This window comes from Bombyx mori, chromosome 1, assembly GCF_030269925.1.
Source record: "Bombyx mori chromosome 1, ASM3026992v2".
Lineage (NCBI taxonomy): Eukaryota > Metazoa > Arthropoda > Insecta > Lepidoptera > Bombycidae > Bombyx > Bombyx mori.
Genome location: NC_085107.1, coordinates 5,591,169 through 5,611,457, shown reverse-complemented (window position 1 = coordinate 5,611,457; position 20,289 = coordinate 5,591,169). Strand labels below are relative to the sequence as shown.

At 32.6% G+C, this 20,289-nt stretch overlaps 1 protein-coding gene and 1 long non-coding RNA gene across 3 annotated transcripts in view; one reads left to right on the top strand and one right to left on the bottom strand.

Annotated features, from left to right (window-relative positions):
* LOC101739187 (uncharacterized) overlaps window positions 1-20,289 on the bottom strand; it is a 98,209-nt gene that overhangs the window by 25,050 nt on the left and 52,870 nt on the right. The window lies entirely within an intron of this gene.
* On the top strand, window positions 1,119-1,724 carry LOC134198813 (uncharacterized). Its single transcript, XR_009973031.1, has 2 exons — window positions 1,119-1,257; window positions 1,522-1,724. It is a non-coding gene; the product is annotated as an uncharacterized LOC134198813 (long non-coding RNA).

Sequence of the window (20,289 nt, the reverse complement as noted above, 5' to 3'; positions counted from 1 at the left end):
AGACATATGCTGTCGCGACACTCGTTATTTTATTCTATCATCAATAGTTTTCGTAGGGCACGCGACGTAAAGAATATTTTAGGTAAATTTTTTTACACCTTGGGTTAAATTATTGGAGTTTTAGTAAGGATACCTAATTTTTTTCAAAAAAGATTATAGCCTATGTCACTCGGGAATAGTGAAGCTTCCAAACAGTGAAAGAATTTTTCAAATCGGTTTAGTAGTTTCGGAGCCTATTGAATACAAACAAACAAACAAATCTTTCCTCTTTATATTTTAGTTTAGTAAAAACTTAAAAATAGGGGGCGCTGAAAAATAATTGATTTTCAAAGGGGGCGGTAAAAGAAATAAGTTTGATAATCACTGCTCTACACAAATAAAGAGCAAAGATAAATTTGGAAGTTTATAATTAGGCGGAGTGTAAGGGATTTTCGATAAACAAAAACATTAACATAGTACTGACGATAGCATGATAGTGGCGATTGAAATAAAATATTTCACTCGTATAGCTAGCTTTTTTTGTTTCTACCTAAGCTGGTTCCTACCTAGGGTGTTATGTCGGCGTAACCGAATGAATAGGGGGACTCACGGGCTTCTAACCAGAGGACGATGCTAACACTAGCCCCAGCAAGAGCAATGCTTCGCAGAATCTACCACCGGATCGGAAACGCGACCCACAAAGAAGATCCAGCGAGAAACCCAGTGGTCTGTGTCTGTGGCTTAATTTACTCGCCGAACTTTTCGTCGCAAGCAACGGGTTCGACGAGAACGGTGAACGGTGAACGGCTTCAGGCTGCGAATTTGGACTTACTAAAATGTCCAGTGGCTTTGCTAGTGTATTATTTTAGTGTTTTAGCATTAGGAACAATTATGATACACTATCTGTGCTTATATCACGAAAAACACTCATTGGGTAGATATATCGCATGCATATGCATATCCAGCATATTTACCGGATGCGTTCCGGATTCAAGGTCACAGAATTTATATGCAATAAAATTATAGACTTGTCGATTTCAGATCTCAAGACGCGCGCGGTATTCACGTTATGCTATATATTGCAGAATTTGGTAACCGCATACACACAAGATGTTCCGTGTATCAATCCAATCATCTAGATTAATAAAGAATATTAGAAAGAAAAAAAGAAACAGCAATATTAATATTTTGCTGATCAGTGAACATGATGTTAGAAATCGTCAGGCATTGGTCCTAATTACGATCGCATACATAATATGCGTAAGATACATGATTTACGTTAGCATATTTTCACTAATTTAATTCGCTTATATGGATTTTGATATTTCATTCAAAAATCGTTACATATTACAGATTAGTAATCATAGTGTAATTTTACGAAAACATTGAAAGAAGTAATTTTAACAGTGAAAAAATAATATTTAAAAGGTCACTCTGTTTCTTACATAACTGTTTTTTTAAGTGTTGCTACACTTTAAAATCCATATTTTTTAGCTTAAGTAAGGTCAATAATCCTTCTGAAAGTATATTGTTTTGTTGTAGCTCAAACAAGATGATGCTGACCGAAATATCGTGGGAAACTTTCTCATAATCTTGCATTGTTGTGAGTCACGCATGAAACTCATAATCATTCACTATTTATGTACGTTAAATAACTAAAATGAATAATGACATGTAACATAAATTACGATATGAAATAAAACTAATTCCCTAATACAAACTACAGAGATGAAGACAGCAACAAATGATTTATTTTCTTTCAAATTCGATTTCGTGAAAAATATAATATGCAGAAGATTAAATAAATTGTTTAAGGCCGGCAAATAAATTGGTAGTTAATATTTCGTATAACTTTCATTTAGTTCGTAAAATACGAGCAACACGGAGTTTCCGTTCAAGAAAACCATATTGGAACTTTCTTAACCATAAACAAGTTTAGAAATATGAGCCAATTGTTTTCAAACTTAACATTGGAATCGAAGCCGTGCTGTTCGACGGAATCTCAATAATTATAGTTTGCCTGGAATCATGAATGCCCAACCTCCGCGATACATATCGTATGAATTGAATCGATACTCGCTATTAATATCGATTTTGTTTTCGCATTACAAACGCAGGGGTTGTTTTTTTGCTGTGGTATTGTCGAATGAATCAGAGGATACTTCACAGTAAATCGAATAAGTTTTTGATTTTACTTTACTGTCGATAACACATACTTTGTATTTTATACGTACGTAAAAATCTTTCACTTCGTGTTTATTACTGACAGTTTTAGTCGTTGTATTTATGAAAATGCATTACGTATAGTTAAATAAATTAAATAAAAACCTCATAATACTGATTTCTTCCAACTGGAAGGAACTTTATATGAACAGAGTATACTTAAAACAAAACTCTTGATTGATACAGACAAAGGGCTTATGAAAACTACATATTTGATAAAAGCGTTTGAATGCAATGGTTTTTAATAAAATATGTACGAAATACGATCGATACAAGATGTCCTCCGTGACCGAGTTTTGATGAGACGGTTAGAACGGCAGTTTTGTTGATATTTCAACAACTTATGTTAACATTGTTCAATGTTTGATAAAGTAAAAATGTAGTTTCCTTTTTTAATCACACAAGTCCCTTAAGTGCTAGTATTTTTTTATTTATTTATTTATTTAATTTACTTCAGATTTACATCCATATTACACGTCTTAATTACATTGCATTAACATTTCATTTATACTAAAATTAAATAAAAATAATAACTAATCTCGGACTAAAACAAAAAATCAAATAATAATAATAATAATAATAAAACAAAAACTCTAAATTAACATGAAAACTACCTTAACCTAAAGGCTGGTTTGGATCCAGAGTGCTCATAGGCTATGTTGTATAAATATTATACAACATAGCCTTGTCAGCGTTGCCTATTTGAAGAATGCATACCCACCAGTCCTTAATAATTTTATTCCTGGAGTAAAACATAAAAACGTGCGTATAGTAAGTATATGATCTATGAGCTTTGTTAGAAAATAGCATTAATTCACGAAACGTAAATAAAATTAATTGGACATTTCGTATTCAAATCGAAATTTTTGCTCAATAAAGTCCACATAATGTTGCGACCGCATAAACTTATGATTTCGTCAATGCAATAAATTAGCAAAAAAAAAAGAAAGTTATTAAGATGTCTTTCTATTCGAAATTATTTTTGAATAAAATATACACGCGTTTGTGTATGCGTGCGTTTGTTTGTGTGTGTGAAATAATGTATTACTTTGAAATGGCTCAATATACTGCCTCATACTTATTGTATAACTAAAAAATCAAGATTCATCGCTACAGTTTTGTTTACATTAAAAAAAAAAGACATTTGCTAATTTTTTTTTACTATTGACTACATAACGGTGAACAAACTGAGGAGAAAATTCTACTCAACTATTTTAGCTTTGCATATTTATATATAAATACAGGAACTCTCAAATTGATTAGTAATTTTACTGATGTAGCATAAGCAAGAGTGAAAACTTAATTTTTTTTCTCAAGTAATTACTATGTATTTTTGATACAATGCTCTAAATGTTGCGAGCCTGCAGGGTTGGTACTTCAGTGCAACCTCGATATAACAAATCGGAAGGGAACAAGTAAATAATAATTATATTAAGTAATTCGGTAGACTAAGGTTTGTTATATTAAGGTTTGAGTCGGTTAACCATTTGTAATAACGAGGTCAAAAAAAAATAATGTTTTATTCACCTCAACATTACGTACTCATCTTGTTATAGCGAACAACTTCTACTAATAAATGATAACCCATTTTTATCACATCGCTGTATGTATTTTCTATTTTAAAACCATTAGGTAGGTAACATTTTTTCTCAAACCTCTCGAGACTTATTCACATAGTATGGGATTTAGGTTCATATTGGTGGGAACGTTATATAAAGGTTTTCGGTTGACAAAATTCGTTAATTAGAGATATTTACACTTTTTTATAGTAAAAAATTTCACAAAAGGTATATTTTTCAGCGACTCTTACGGACAAATCAAGGGGATAACAAAGAATTTCTTAAATCGAGGACGTCGTTATATTAAGGTCCGTTATACTCGTATTAAGGTTGCACTGTATATGATATAACTGTTGAAGGGTAGGTCCGCCGTTGATGCCATGCGAATGTGACTTGTATCTTATATACATATGCATGAAGCTGAGTAGCAATCGCACAATGTGATCTATCAATCGTTTTCTGCCGATGCTTGACGTGCGATGACATCTGCCCATCTCGGTTCAAACGAAGCGAATTACGCTTATATGCTTAAATTAATATATAAATAATAAATTAATATAAAAAATATTTTATTGTAAAAAAACGTGGGGTGCTTTTCAGAATATTATCAAAATAACCCTTCTAGTCATATCTGTTTATAAAATATTTATAACTACTGATACCATGCACCCCACGCTTTTTTTACAATAAAATAATTTTTACTTATAATATTTTTTATTCAGATCAATTAAAATTTATTTTTTATTTTTTAGTTGGATTTTCTATAAAAGTGTATTTTGTTAGTTTTTTTAAACTATAATTTTTTTAATTTTGTTTTGTTGAATAACAATTTTTTCAATTTTTTTAAATATTGAATTGTCATCGGTCCTTAATAAGTATACTAAATTTCGAGTTAATCCGAGGTTTTGAAGGAGTCAAAATCATGTTCAAAGATTCTGTAACAAACATACATACTAACATACATATGTCTGAAGCTAATAAAAGCGTATTAAAAATGTCGCGTCACGAAGAAAGTAACGTTAATTTTCTAGACCTTGTTCTTATTAATATCAGCCCACAGACGTCCACTGCTGGATAAAGGACTCCCCTAAGCCTCACCATAAAGACCGGTCCTGCGCTGCCTGAATCCAACGAATCCCCGCGAACCTTAATAGGTCGAGGGTCGTTTTCGAATTTGGGGCCAAAAGCGAGCTATTTGATTTAATTCTCATAACCTTAATATTATTTATTACTTGTTGTCATGACAACCGGCACGTGGTCCTATAACTATATATTCGTAAAAACTGTTAAATTAGGAGTTATACAATAAAAACTACCCCAAATCTCATTCGTATCACTGGTTCGTAGTGGCAAATGCACAAACCGTGCGAGTCAAAATATATAAAAAAAAAAAAATCACTGGTTCGAAACTCAAATTTTAACTTGCTTGCTATTTTTCCAGTAATGCGTGTTCAAATTTGGCAATTTTATTTAATCAGTATATAATAAAATAATAAAGGAAAACTAACTGGTTATTAGAACATTATTAAAAAAAGAATAAGTACGATTTCTAAGCCTTTTAAAAAAGTTCCTATTTAAATTGTCATCCGTGTTGGCATTATCAAATGCGTAAAATGAAAAATATAAATGAATATGTTATATAATATTATCAATAAATTATTATTGATTGTGATGAAGCATTTTTTATTCTGAACCTGCCTAAATACAAAAAAATTTAAAATTAGAGAAAGTTTAAATTCATGAAATCGTTACTTTTTTGGCGGCAAAATTAAAAATGACTCTCGACGGTTCATCTTTTCTAGATCATGCTATTTTAATTTATGAATGATATAATGCAATTACCTCTCCTTCTATTCTCGTTTAGATTTAAACAACAAATTTGTGACCGAGATAGCAGGCTCTATAGTCTACAGTGCAGAATCGACAGCACACTTAAAAGACTTGAATATTCATGACTTGCCTCTTACTACACGAAATGCACTAGAACATTACTTTAAGTACATTCTATGTGGAATGTATTAAATGCGTGCTATATTATTTTACATTTCTCGATCTATTTTTAGCATATCGTCTTCTCGCATTAAAACTGTATAATCTCAAAACTTACTAATTTTACAGGATAATATTTTAAAGGTTTAACGTGTGATATTTTTAATATTAATCATCTTTTCAACATTTACTTTTTTATTTTTTACTAGTTACATTTATCTGTCTTTTAAAGTAAGGTAAAATTATTGGTATTAATTTTGTTAATAGTAGTCAAAACATAGGTAAACTAATAAATAAAAACTAAAACTAAACTAAGCTCTTTTGACAGTATTTATGAGAAAAATACTGGTGATACCAAATGTTTTTGTATATGAACTCAATTTCGAATGTTTTTGGAAATTGTACACTTTTAATGCGAAAAGGCTATATAGGAAAAACTCAGACTTGTAAAAATAATATATCAGCTTTGTAATTATCCAGTTTGCTTTTGAAATAATTCGAAAATCAAGTGCGGTCCTGTATAACGAATACTTTGTCAAATGGAAATGTTATTTTTATCTTTTGGATATAGGCCTGGGCACAGGTGGTGGCTGCTCTGCTAGGGCCGGTATACGTGTGCTCTTATTTTAATACAATGGTACAATACAGTGCATGGAATAATGTTGAATGTCGAAATATCCCAAGTTTCTAGCCAGGAGAGTGCTGTTTGGGGTCAACGTTCGGACAGCACGCGCGGCATTCGCTCTGTTTCTAAGATTCATCACGCTGGTGATTGGGGACGCCGGTAAAAAAATAACGAAAAAAAAAAAAAAACATTACGGATGACTCGAGCGTTTGGTAATAAATTGTAGGTAGCATTGCGTAATTGTTTTGTGGTCTGCTATATGTACCTAAGTTTAGGCGATTGTAAAGTTAATAATAATTTTCAAGCAACACAATATTTTGATACATAGATTGACGCATTTGGAGGAGGTCAGAATTACATATTTACCGCATGCCTATTTTAAATGAATGATTCGACAAATTTCGTTCGCTTTTATGTTTATAAAAAAAAAAAAAAACAAACAGGAATGCTCCGAACGTGCAAAAGTAACCTTCCAATTAAACCACAACAAGACGATCGACTTGAGAATAAAAAAACAATAAAAAATCTTTTCAAAATGAGTACCGCGATTTATGTCAGTGGAGCGGCGACTGTGTTCATCTTTCGAGTAATACGTATCATTATAGAAAACCATAAGTTGCATCGAGGCAACGTTTACCGCGAGGTGAAAGCAGAGCTACCGGGTTGCTAGACTTTTTTTAAAACACAAACAGGCTCCGTTGGCGACTACAGACAACCATCTTGTGTGTGTTTATGAATAATTTAATGTGTATCGATCGCTTCGGTTGATTTATTCAGAGCTACAAATACTTAGTTACTGGCGTATTCTAATGCAAGCCGGCCAGCGCTGTTTGTTTTTAAAGTTCAAAGTCCAATTGACGATATTTAAGAAACACAGCAAGCAAACAACATTTCTACGAAACTTTGTAACGATCTCTCAGATTGCTGCGATTGTTATATGAACTGAAGCAACATTTTAGCTGATTATTACAATACTGCCACTGCCACTGCATTCGTTTTAATTTTTATAGTTTTATAAATCATTCTATGATCTTCGGTATTTACTAGTCTAGATTCGTCACGTGTGCCTATGGTATAATTTGAAACTAGGTCCATTGGTCGAGTTTAAAAATTTTATTTACTTTATGCACGAAAATATAATAGTAGAATCTTCAATTATTTATTACAAAAATGTTTACCAGGAATGTAGTATAGTAGATTACTTCTAAATAATAAGAGTAGAATAACTAGAAGTCGCAACAAAATACACGAAATAATAATATAATCCACCTAATACACTCAAATTATTGTAATTAACAACTACTTAGCACATACCAACTAGTAATTAAAAAATTTGCAAACTTAGCTCTCAGGTAGCCTATTGTTTCATCCGATAATTCGCAATTGCTTTAAACACGTACACACACAGCCACGACACTTTTAAAATAAATTCGATTATCAACTTAACACCCGTAATTATTGGCACAATGCATAAAGCGAAACCATTCATTTTACGATTACAAATCGTTGCGATAGGACATAGGTTCCCCGTCGCAAGAGCGATTTAATTTTATCTAAGTTTTTATTACCCTGTTTAGGGTCTAGTCATACGTATTGTTTTCTGTATGACCAAACCCAAACGGGTGAGGAGCGTCCGACGCCGGCCCTTATATGCTACGGTCGGGGACATCTCGTCATCGCGATGCAGTTTCGACCTATATTGAAGCCTAGATTTTATAAGGAACTACACAAAGACGGATGAGCGTCATCTGTCGACGACAAACTTAAACTTTCATCTCACCTGAGCATATTTTTAACGTGTTGTGAGTGCTATCGGAATTGCTAATACATACTTGTTATGCATTCAAGTGAGCCGGACATTTTGTTGCAATGTTATATGGTGTCGATTTAAGTTTTGATTCAATGAAAGTGCTTTAAAACATATTATGGACCGTAATTGAATTAGTTTAAATTTAATAGTGTTTTAATAAATATTTCGAATCATAATATTGCGCTCAGTTTTATTTGGGAAAAGAAAAGCACTTTCATAATTTTGACAAGTGGTCAAATTTTGAACAGTAAATAGGAGAGAGAACGTAATATTATTACACAGTTATAAGTATTTAAATAGTAATTAGGACATGAAACATCGACACTAATGTAAACCTAAACAGTATATTATAAAGGTTAATTAATTTGACAAGAAACTTCACATAAAACAAATTTGATGTCATATTATGAGTATAATGTTATTGTTAACTTTTGTTTCAGCCTGTCTATCAAAAATGGTACTACTGTCATATTCGCAATTTACGATTATTTGTTACAATAATCATGTTTTACAGATTAACAAGATGAAATAAGTATGTACTTGTAATTTTTCTTAGTATTGTTTTTAAATACAACCTTTGTGTATAGGCAGCTTAGTTCGTGGGGTAGTTGATATTGATATTTTAAAAATACCTTATCTCCAGGGTTGTATATTGCCCAATTCATAACGAATTATGCCAAAAGCTTAGCGTCATAATATGCTCTTCACTTAGTTTCCCTGTCTCTCATGAATTGGTCCTTACGAGAGGCAAGGATTGTCTCGGAACAATCAGATGTGCAGGACTGCCCCATTAATTTGTTCGCAACAAATTTGGCTTGAGGAATTTTGTTTTAAGTACAATTAAGAATAATTTTTATTAGTAAATCAGGCAGTGATTGAAATTTATCAATATCAATTTCGATTCAGTTTGTGCAATTACATTTTGTCTTTTTTTCTTTTTAATAGATAATTTGTTTTTTTTTTGAGAGAAAATATTACACCCAATATTTGTTTTTTTTTGTAAATAAAATTGAAGTGCATCGAAAGGTACTTAAAAAAAAACGACTGTGGAGAAAAGGACACCTCACATCTCCTTAACACACCAGCCAACCACCACCACTACAAGACCTTTACCCTTTTTTTTTAACTCTGTGGAATGCCTTTACGGATACCCGGTCGAGAGGGGTAACAGAAAGACTTTTGGCCTGGCAGAGGGGGATACCGCGACGGCACGACGTTCCGACGCGGTCTCGATTACGAAACATCCGGACCTCGTTTTTTAGTATATTCTCAATGTAAATTTGTTGAAAACAATCGGCAATGGCCAAGTGCTGTGACCATTTATAAGATCGTGATTGTCGGTCGGACGCGCCGGAGTCGTGTCGCGGCTGCGGTCACGATACGAACATTGTCGACTTTGTAAACATTGTAATTTACAGTCGCCCCCAGAAGTGTTCTTTATAAACATTGTTGTATGCAATCGGGCTTAGTGGTGATATTTTATTTGAGTCCTGGGCGTTTTCGCGTATATCATGGAACCAAATGCGACACTTTCTTGCACGTAACCTTTCAAAGTTTCATTTTGGTAGTTTTTTTGCGGCACACCTACATGTTTTACCTTATTTTAAATTCCATACTAATATCCACAATGCATCAATGCATCTAAATATGCCTTACCGCTCAGTGACGATTTATCGCGCTAAATAACATGTTTATGAAATAATAGCAAAAAATACAATTAATAGAAACATAAAAAAAAACATACAATTTAAGCAATTTCAAATAAAGAAGTAATATTTAGCTAGCAGCAAAACATCATTTTATAAAATTTTAATTCAAGTCTAGATCGTAATTCAAAATTCATAATCGCTACAACACAAGCCTTTATTTAAAATAGTATTCTATGACATAAAAATAACAAAAGTATAGCTATGAAGTGGAAGATCCTAACAACTGTTCTAACAGCTTTCAATGCCAGCATATGTATACTATCATATTGGGCGCAATCATAAAAAAATCTAGAAAGATCAGAGCCTACATAATGAAGGCCATCTTTATTACTTAAATGCGACCATGAGAATTATTGCATAAAACAAGTTTTTTTTTTTACTTAAAATGGTTACGTTAAAGGATACTCTGTTTAATTGTTCGTAACGGAGAATAATTACTATTTACGTTTTAGTACCCAAATTTTAAACTAAAACTTAACTGTCATAAACTGAAAAAAATATTTCAAGAATTAATTTTGTTGTTTGGTTTGTATTTTTTTTGTAAATTATTTAATATGGCATTTTCTCTCGTGTTGTGGGTACCGAAAACTCATGCCAGGTAGCAACAAACAGCCATGGCCGGAATATAAAAATACTAACCGTGACTGTGTAACAATGATTGGATTCAGAGTTAAGGTGACAAAATTAGTTTCCTATGCGGATCGATGCGGTCCTATGCGGTTTTTCTGTGTTTCTCTAAGTACCGGTAAAATGGGGCGATTAGGGATTGAGAGGCGAATCGGGAAAAAACCGGGAAAATCTTTCGACGCTCAATATAAGTTTTATATTCGTTGCAAAATCCTCCATTTTTTGTAGTTTAATAGTAGAATGTTGAAAGTTCATAAAACAACTCTGAATATGCATGATAATAGCTGCTAAGTTATAAAAAATCGCGTTTCAAATTAACTTCCTGTGGTGGTAATTATTTTAGTGCTAGAAACTTTGCTCTCTTTTATTTATTTGATAATAATAGAAGACGACTATGATTTATAAACGTTATTTAGTGTTTGAACCAGCATATATATTAAAGGTAAGTCTCAGTTGTTATTGGTTTTAATGTATTTGATTAAATAAAAATACATGTACAAATCTGTTGTTTTTGGGGATATTAGGGATGTCTTAGGTACAAATAACAACGAAAAAGGGGTCAATTGGGATGAGAATACGTGAAATGGAAACGACCTAAGTATAAATAGGTACAGGTTTGTAGGGTTGTCTATGTAGTTATAACAATATTTTTTAAATTTGTTGGTAAAACCTGGTTTATTCGAAGCGAAATTGGGAATAAGTCTCTAGTTGAAATAGAAAAGCAATTTAATATAAGTAAGTAGATTTTGCAGAGACATGTAACAAGATCAATGAAATCTCAAGGTGGACAAAATAGTCTAAGTAATACATAATAAAATATTTAATATTTGTTCAGAGTGGGGGTATTCATCTGATTAATCCATGGAATAACCGACACACCTAATCTCTTAACCCAGATAGAAATATCAGCCCCTAAGTACTTACCAATAACGGAGAAATATAAACCGTTTCTAAGAAAGCCCACTATACATGTTTAAATATATATATTTGTTGTTAATGCACTGTCGATTGCACCTATAATTGAGGTGATGTCTGCCATGTACTTTTGTCAGTTTTTCAATTTTTTTTATTGATGATCACTTTGTTGGTGCAACTAAATAAATAAATAAATTAAAACTATATATAAAAATAAAAGTAGTGCCAACCCTAGCAAATTTCTCATTTCGTCCCAATTAACCGCAATTTTCGGGTAAATAGGGATTACACCTATTTTTGCATTTTTTGCTTAAACTGGAATGCTAGTTACATAATTTTAAATTAGACAACAAAGATGCCCCCAAGACTCAATCATTTTGATCCTGATATAGCATTATATACATCAACAACTACCTTAAAATTGCTCATAAAGTTGGAATTTGTCCCTAATCGCCCCATTTTACGGTACATAACTTTGCATTCAGATGAGTTCAATGGGACAGCGGTACAAGCAATTAAAATGCTATTCACACATTATTAACTCGCATTTTCTTAAGCAGTTCTGAACGGTTGGTTCGTTCATCTTGTATTCCTTCTTTTTACCCTTCTCTTCTTTTTCCATTTTTTCCTGTCGTCTTGTCCAGTCTAGAAAAGTCACACCGTCAAGTCCGTCCTTCTTAGTCTATGCTTGTCATTGTAGGTCGTATGTCCTGTGACAGAGGTTGCACACCGCGGCAAGGACCATAACAAAATCACCTACAGAAATACAGACCGATATTTGCGAAAAAATATTTGATAAATGATTCTTATTAATATGCAACGATAATTCATATTGAGCATCAATGAGAGTTCGACACCTATTTTGACAGTAGTACTGTTGTGGGTTTGACAGCTTTCATTATTCTGACAGCCGGCGCGAAGCCATCATTAGTCGGTATTCTATTCCAATTTTAAAATGTTTCTTGCGTAACTGTGCGTGGGCATCGTTTGAATGTGGGCGATGTTGCGCAATACGCGAAAATGTGGACGGGAACCGAAGTCGTGCGCGAAATGCATACTGCGCAATCAAAGGACTCTCTTATTCTAAAGTGAAAGGTTTATGATGTGGTTATTTTATAGTTAGATCATATTTATTATGTACTTAAGAACTAATATTAAAGGTGTTGCAATTGATGTATTCAAAAACATTTTTTTTATTGCCCTTGTAGGCAGACGAGCATACGGCCCACCCGATGGTGAGTGGTTACCATCGCCTATGGACTTCGGCAACGCCAGGGGCAGAGCCAAGCCGCTGCGCTGCCTACACGCCAAGCCGCTGCCTACAAAATGCATTTTCAAATTTCGGAAATGTTTATTGTTTCAGCATCAGTCACCTTTATACTTGTACTCGTCTAGGTAATTCTTAATTAAATCTTGCGTCAAATATTACCGCATGCAACAATTGTTATTAGTTTCTTTGGTGTTAATCGATTCAGAAGTCTTCGCTATGTATGCAATTCTGTATGCGAACAAAACGTAAATGTCAAGAAATAAAATTAATAAAAATGTCAGTAGCACGTGAAAATCGAAAAAATACTTTTATAAGATCTTTTTAGTACCTTCAATGGGATAAGGCCCACTAAGGTCTACTGATACTCATGGACACAAGCCAAGTTTTTGCCTTCCGTAAATGACTCATTTAAACATCGTTAGAAGAAATTTAATTATTCCAATTGTAAAATGTATAATACAATTAAGTTATTTTCATACATTTACAGAAAAAAACATAACAAAACGCAGATTAGAGTGGTAATACAACATAACTTGGTTATTATATTGCATATGAATTACTCGAGCTATTTCATAATTGAATAAAGTACGACCTCTACATCAAGTAACATCCGATGCTATGCTAAAAAATACGTTCACGGCAATACCAAGTATCATATAGATAAAGTGGATTCGGAATATACGAATTAAAATATAAAAATCTTGATTTGTTATCTAAGCCCGAAGCGGATGTTTCTAATCTTTATGTATGTATACGATCGCGTACATCAAATATCAATTTTAATAAATTTTAATGATGTGGCCAGTATATATTGTTGTTGTTGAGCTTTGAAGACGTTATCATTAGCTGGTGGCAGGACCTCTTGTGAGTCCGCACGGGTAGGTACCACTACCCTGCTTATTTCTGCCGTGAAGCAGTAATGCTTTTCGGTTTGAAAGGTGGGGCAGCCGTTGTAACTATACTGAGACCTTAGAACTTATATCTCAAAGTGGGTGGCGCATTTACGTTGTAGATGTCTATGGGCTCCAGTTACCACTTAACACCAGGTGGGCTGTGAGCTCATTCACCCAACTAAGCAATATTTGACAAACTGAGCAATATTTGATTTTACAATGAATATTAAAAAAAATCTAATATTAAAAAAATAATCTAATATTTAAAAAAAAAGACATGCCCGCTGAGTTTCTTGCCAATTCTTCTCAGGACGGAGGCTAGTTCTTATGAATTGGCGGTAGTTCTTTTGACGTTCAAAAAGTATGTACTTTCATTTATGTTGAATAAATGTTTTTTGATTTGAATAAATAAAAATTGTCGCAATGGCTTTTCATGTGAATCAAAATTGTATAATCGCATCGCTGCAGTATTGAAGTGAGACACAGGCCTGCAGCAGAAAATGCATGCACTGTTTACTAGCATTGTTAAATCATATGGCACACCTCGCCCTCATAAACAATACCACCTATAATATTCCACGTTTGTTATTCAAAGTCCGTCTTTGTGAACATGTTACAGAAAAATTATTTTATGAAATTTATCTTTTATTTTTTAGCAATTAAATAAATTATAGCTTTGTGTGTGCAATGCTTTAAGACAATATTACAGAAACATTGTTGTTAATTTAAGAAAAAAATGTTTGTGTTGATAAACATTCGACCCAGCTACTTTAAGCTTGTACTTTTTGCTTTTGATAACAATAATAACCGGGAACGAATCACGTACCGACATCCGGCTCTAAATTAGGATTCCCTGTACCATGCGAACCCGATACTGATATTTATACTATTAAATTTATAAATAGTATTAAATATAATAAATACATAATGAACATATTGAATGTTTGCATGGAGCCTATTATAAGGCTCGCCGATTTTTATTCTCTCTTAAGCAGAATAAGGTCGCGGATGTAAATAAAAATTGTCAGGAGCATAGCCAAATTCGTGCATAGGATCCTTTGAGGTTTTAAGAAGAACTAGGAGTCCGGAAGTAGTCGAAATTCGACTATAATTAATTGGAATTGTAAGTTTGTACACTATTATGATTGTATTTTATACATACTTCTATAATCACAAATATCGCCGAGGCTACACTATAAAAAAATATTAATAAAGACAAACAATATTTAATCTATTCTCAATTTGACAACAGACGTCAAGAACAAAAGTTTGACAATAAATAGTATGCATGCGTGTGTGCGTCAAATACATGGTGTGTGTGTGTGTGTAATGTTTTCTTTATTGATTTAATGTATCTTTTATGCATTATTTTAAAAAAATATTAGCATTGTGCACTTCTTCTCTATGTTCTCTATAAGTGTAGAAAATTTCATACACTTTTTGCGTCCGCGCAATTTTCGTAAAAAGGGATACAAAGTTTTTGCTTCACGTATTAATATATAGATCAGTATACCGTAGTGAAGACGAACGACGTCACTATAATGACGCTATAAATATGTAAACGACACAATTTTAGAGCCTAATTGCTTAAACTACTCAACGTTTAAAAGATTTTAAATAACATAACATTTATAAAAAATAAAAATTTATTTGAATGAATGACATTTATCTAATGCCCAAGTAATTCTCATCTAAAAGCATATATAACATTATATCAGTCATTCATAATATATATAAAATATTAGAAATGCGAAAGCGTTTGTTACGCGGCATCTGTGCAACGATTTTTTTGTAGAAGATTGACGCAAGTGAAGCCACGGTTAACAGCTAGTTACTATATAAGTGGCAAACCGACAGATAATTAGAACAACCGTTACAGTATAATATTTCATAGTCGTGTGCTGTGCAGGATCGCTCCAATTCCGTGACCACACAGAGCATGCCAAATCAATTTGTCAGTACACTTTAAAGTATCCGTGAATGATTTGTTATAGGTTTTATTTTATTTATTTAATCAACAATGTTTCAACAGCATTTAACTAGACACAGGGTACAGAGGATGTTTTCCCAAACATGAGCCAATTAAAGAAACACATTATGTTTCCAAAAAAAAGTTAACATAATTAATGAACACAGGTAGTCCAACTAAGGTAATGGTAAGGCAGTTAAATAGGTAGATGAATTTTGTCGAATGATAACCTGCAGAATAAGTTTGAATCTGATTGTGTTGTGTCGATGTGTGTAAGTGCGTGTGAGTGTAATAAAGTGGTTGGTTTACATGTAGTTTTATTAAATTTGTAGTTTTATTTGTAGTATCTGTATCTTGATAAATGTTTTATATATACGAGTAAAAATAAAAACCTATGACAAAAAAAAAACAGGCATTGATTGTGAATTGAGTTTGACTACTCACTTGGAAATTAAACAACATTACGATTACACAACAACGGCTGCAAACTACCATCTTGATAATTTGTTGTAAAATTATAATCATTTATTTGGAAAGTTTAATGTTATAATTAATTTAAGTATTCAAATTAAATATGACATGCGGCTTTAGTGCTCTCTTCGCGAATAACACACGTGCTTATGTAAATAAACGATGGCCCATCGGAATGTGAGTTAGCTCACGCTTATATTGTTGCCAATGACTTCCGCCGTATGACGTCACGAGTTAATTGAACCAATGATGCAATTATCAAGCAAGACGACAGCTAAAACGTCATCGTACTGGCGAAAAAAATATCTTGTATCTATATATTAATACGTGAAGCAAAAACTTTGTATCCCTTTTTACGAAAATTGCGCGGACGGAGGATTATGAAATTTTTGAAGTGAAACTTCTTTATCGGCGTTGGAAAAAAATTTACCGTCACATTTTTCGGTTACGCGTCACATTTTTCCGTTACGCGCCATCTTTTTCTTCACCATTCATTGTTGCCGTACACAAGTGAAGGTGCCTCTTTACTCGGTAACAATAATTATAAAATACCGATGATTTTAAGTGGAGATTTTAATGTAAATTTTGCATCGGAAAATTCTTTGAAGCTAGTTGAATTTCTGAAAGATAAATTGAATTTATCCATGAAAAACAGTCCTCAAACGTCAACAACAAGATCTGGCACTACAATTGATGGAGTTTTTACTCGGTCACTAAATTTCGTGGAATGTAAACCATATATTTCATATTTCAGTTACCATAAGCCATTAATTACAAAAATATATAATGACAATGACAATGATAGTAATAATTCTATTACAATTAATGAAATGCTGTAATAATCTTAGTAGCAAAAAGGTAAAGTGAAATAATTGTATTATTTGTATTCATGTCTATGATAATAAAATCCTTTTGTTTAAACTTTATCTAATTTAACTTTATTTAACCAATTTCTAGAAAGTTGCATGTAGATCATTTTTCGAAAAATAAGGCCATAAACAAGTTTCACTTCTTACGTGTGTACACTAGTACACGCACACATTTTTTTTCCACACTTATAGACAATATAGAGAAGAAGTGCACAATGCTAATATTTTTTTTAAATAATGCATAAAAGACACATTAAATCAATAAAGAAAACATTATACACACTACATACCATATATTTGACGCACACACGCATGCATACTATTTATTGTCAAACTTTTGTTCTTGGCGTCTGTTGTCAAATTGAGAATAGATTAAATATTGTTTGTCTTTGTTAATATTTTTTATAGTGTAGTCTTGGCGAAATTTGTGATTATAGAAGTATAAAATACAATCATAATAGTGTACAAACTTACAATTCCAATTAATTATAGTCGAATTTCGACTACTGCGGGACCTCTAGTTTTGATTGATTCGCTAACCGTTCCAAATACATTGAGATATTTGATTGTTAGACGCATTAATCGTGGCCCTAATAAGAAGTCTTCATATATCAAACAATAATGATTATAAAGTGAATTGTCATACTGAACACTTATTCTATGGTTTTGATTCAATTGACTCAAAATAGACGATGGTGCTATTTTTTTCAATGCCACAAAGATAATGTTTCGCCTCATTGGAAATTATTTTACCACAATATATTTAAAACATACTCTAGAATTAATATAGTATATTGATCTAATATTTTATTTATTTATAGTAACTAACGAATTTATTATATTGATTGAACAAAACATCTTGTGTATATTACTCCCAACAAGCAAGAATAATTCATAATTAGTTTGTCGACAATTTCGAATTTGCAGATTGCTAAAGTGAAATAAAAAAAAAACATTATTATATAGGTTTTTTTTACAGACGCTACTCGACTCTCGAACTGTCTCAACGAATGAGTGTAAATGTTTCATATATTCAGTAGTAATTAATAAGTGAAACTTAGCTTGCATTTATTATAATAGTAAAAAAATAAAAATAAAATATTATACTTAACTAAAAAAATAAAAAGAACTTAGCATCTTGGCAATTTATTTATATAAATATATGAGTTGATTTTCCGGCCGTTGAAGTGTAAACATCACTGTGATTCTATTTGTAACAAATCGTATTTTAAAAATAGTAAAAAGTTGGTTTAGTCGTCAACACTGTTAAAAACCACTTAATTGGTGCTTCGAGGCACGCAGAAGAAATAAATCTTTGGAATATTAACAGGATCTGTTCAGAAAACTGCAGAAGAAAATCCACAACAAATTTCACAAAACCTGCCAAGTAGAATACGATTCTACCCTACAACTTAAAAAATACTTAATGTCAGTTTGTTGGGTTGGCATTGGTTTTAGTGTTGCCGGTGCATGAAAAGTAGCGTCACCTACTATACTGCGTTCCATTCCACGTTACTACACAAAAATATGGAAGAACAGTTCCAACTGCTATTTGATAATATGAAGATGGAAATGCAGAAACAAACAGCTGAACTAACTGAATCACTTACCAAAAACTTAATGGATAGGATGGATGAGAAACTTACTCCTATCATTGAAGAAAACGAACAATTAAAACAAAAAGTTAGCGATCTAGAGAAAGAGATGGAATATTTGAAAAGAGAAAAGAAAAGTAACAACATAATTATTTTCGGGCTAGAAGAGAGGGAAAATTCAACATTGGAGCTATTTAATAATGTCAAGATGACCTTCAAAGAAGCTCTTAACATAAATATAGAGCAATCCGATATAAACAAATTATACCGCTTGGGAAAAAATATAGTTCAGAATAAATCAAGGCCGGTGCTGTGTTCTTTTATAAATGCATGGAAAAAAGATGAAATTATGAAGAATAGAAAGAGCTTAAAGAATATTTATGTATCGGAGGATTACTCGAAGGAAATTTTGGAGAAAAGAAAAGCACTGCTACCACGGTTGAAGGAAGAGAGAGAAAAGGGAAACATAGCTTTTCTGATTTACGACAAATTAGTAGTAAAAGAATCCAACACTGAAAAAAGGAAAAGGGAACCAACTATCTCACCGTCACCTTCCAAAAGGCAACCCAGAAAACAGCAAACACTATGCTCTGCGAAAGTTAGCAGAATAAATGCCTTCAATGCAATGCGACCTAGATCGAACTCCTTTACCAACAAACCTACACTCAATAAAAAATAGCAATTAACCGGTAAACGGAAAATCCAAACAAACTATGAAAACAAACAAACAGAAGAAATACCTCTTCCCCCAAGCCGACTGGTCCTCGTGGGGGATAAAGACCACAACCCTCCAACAATACAAAAAAACAACTACAAAGATACAAAAATATACGTCGCAGCCCTTAACGTACTCACGTTGAAGAATGAAGAAAATCTTATAGAATTAACAAACGCCTTAAATCAAATTAAATGGGATATCGTCGGCCTCAGCGAAGTAAGAAGAATGGGTGAAAGAATTATTTCTCAACCGGACTTCCTCCTATACCATATTGGAACGACGCCAGGACACCATGGCGTTGGTTTCATCGTCAAAAAATATCTTGAAAAATCTGTAGAAGAATTTATAGGAATCTCGGAGCGCATAGCAATGATGAATTTAAAGTTACCGGGATATAATGATGCATGGTCTATTGTACAAATATATTCTCCAACAGAACAATCGGACCTGGAAACAATTGAGGAATTCTACCTTGACTTAAATAACACTATCCAAGAACGTGCCCACAAAAACTTAATCGTCATGGGAGATTTCAATGGCCAAATTGGAGCTAAGCGTCCAGGAGAAGAGACCGTACTGGGATCATTCACTTACAGTAACAAAATTAGAAGTAGAAATGGAGAAAAACTTATAAATTTCACACTAGAAAATAACTTAACCATTTTAAACTCAGTATACAAAAAAAACACAACGAAAATGTGGACATGGATTTCACCAGATGGAAAAACCAAGAACGAAATAGATTTTATAATGACCAATACAAAGAAATGCTTTACAAATTTCGACGTCATTAATAAATTTAACTTCAATACGAATCATAAACTAATTAGAGCTGAAATAAAATCAGTACAACCAAAGAAACCTAGACCGAGACAGGAACTAACAATCGGTAAGCTCAGCAAGCACCAAATGGCGCAACTCGTGGCCAACCTAAGAGATAAATTCATAGACTTCAAAAAGAACACAAATACCATGGGAACCCAAGAAAAATACAACTGGATAGAGAATATTATTAACGATCAAGTACAACACATTGACAAGATTAGATCTGAACCGAGAAAATGGCTA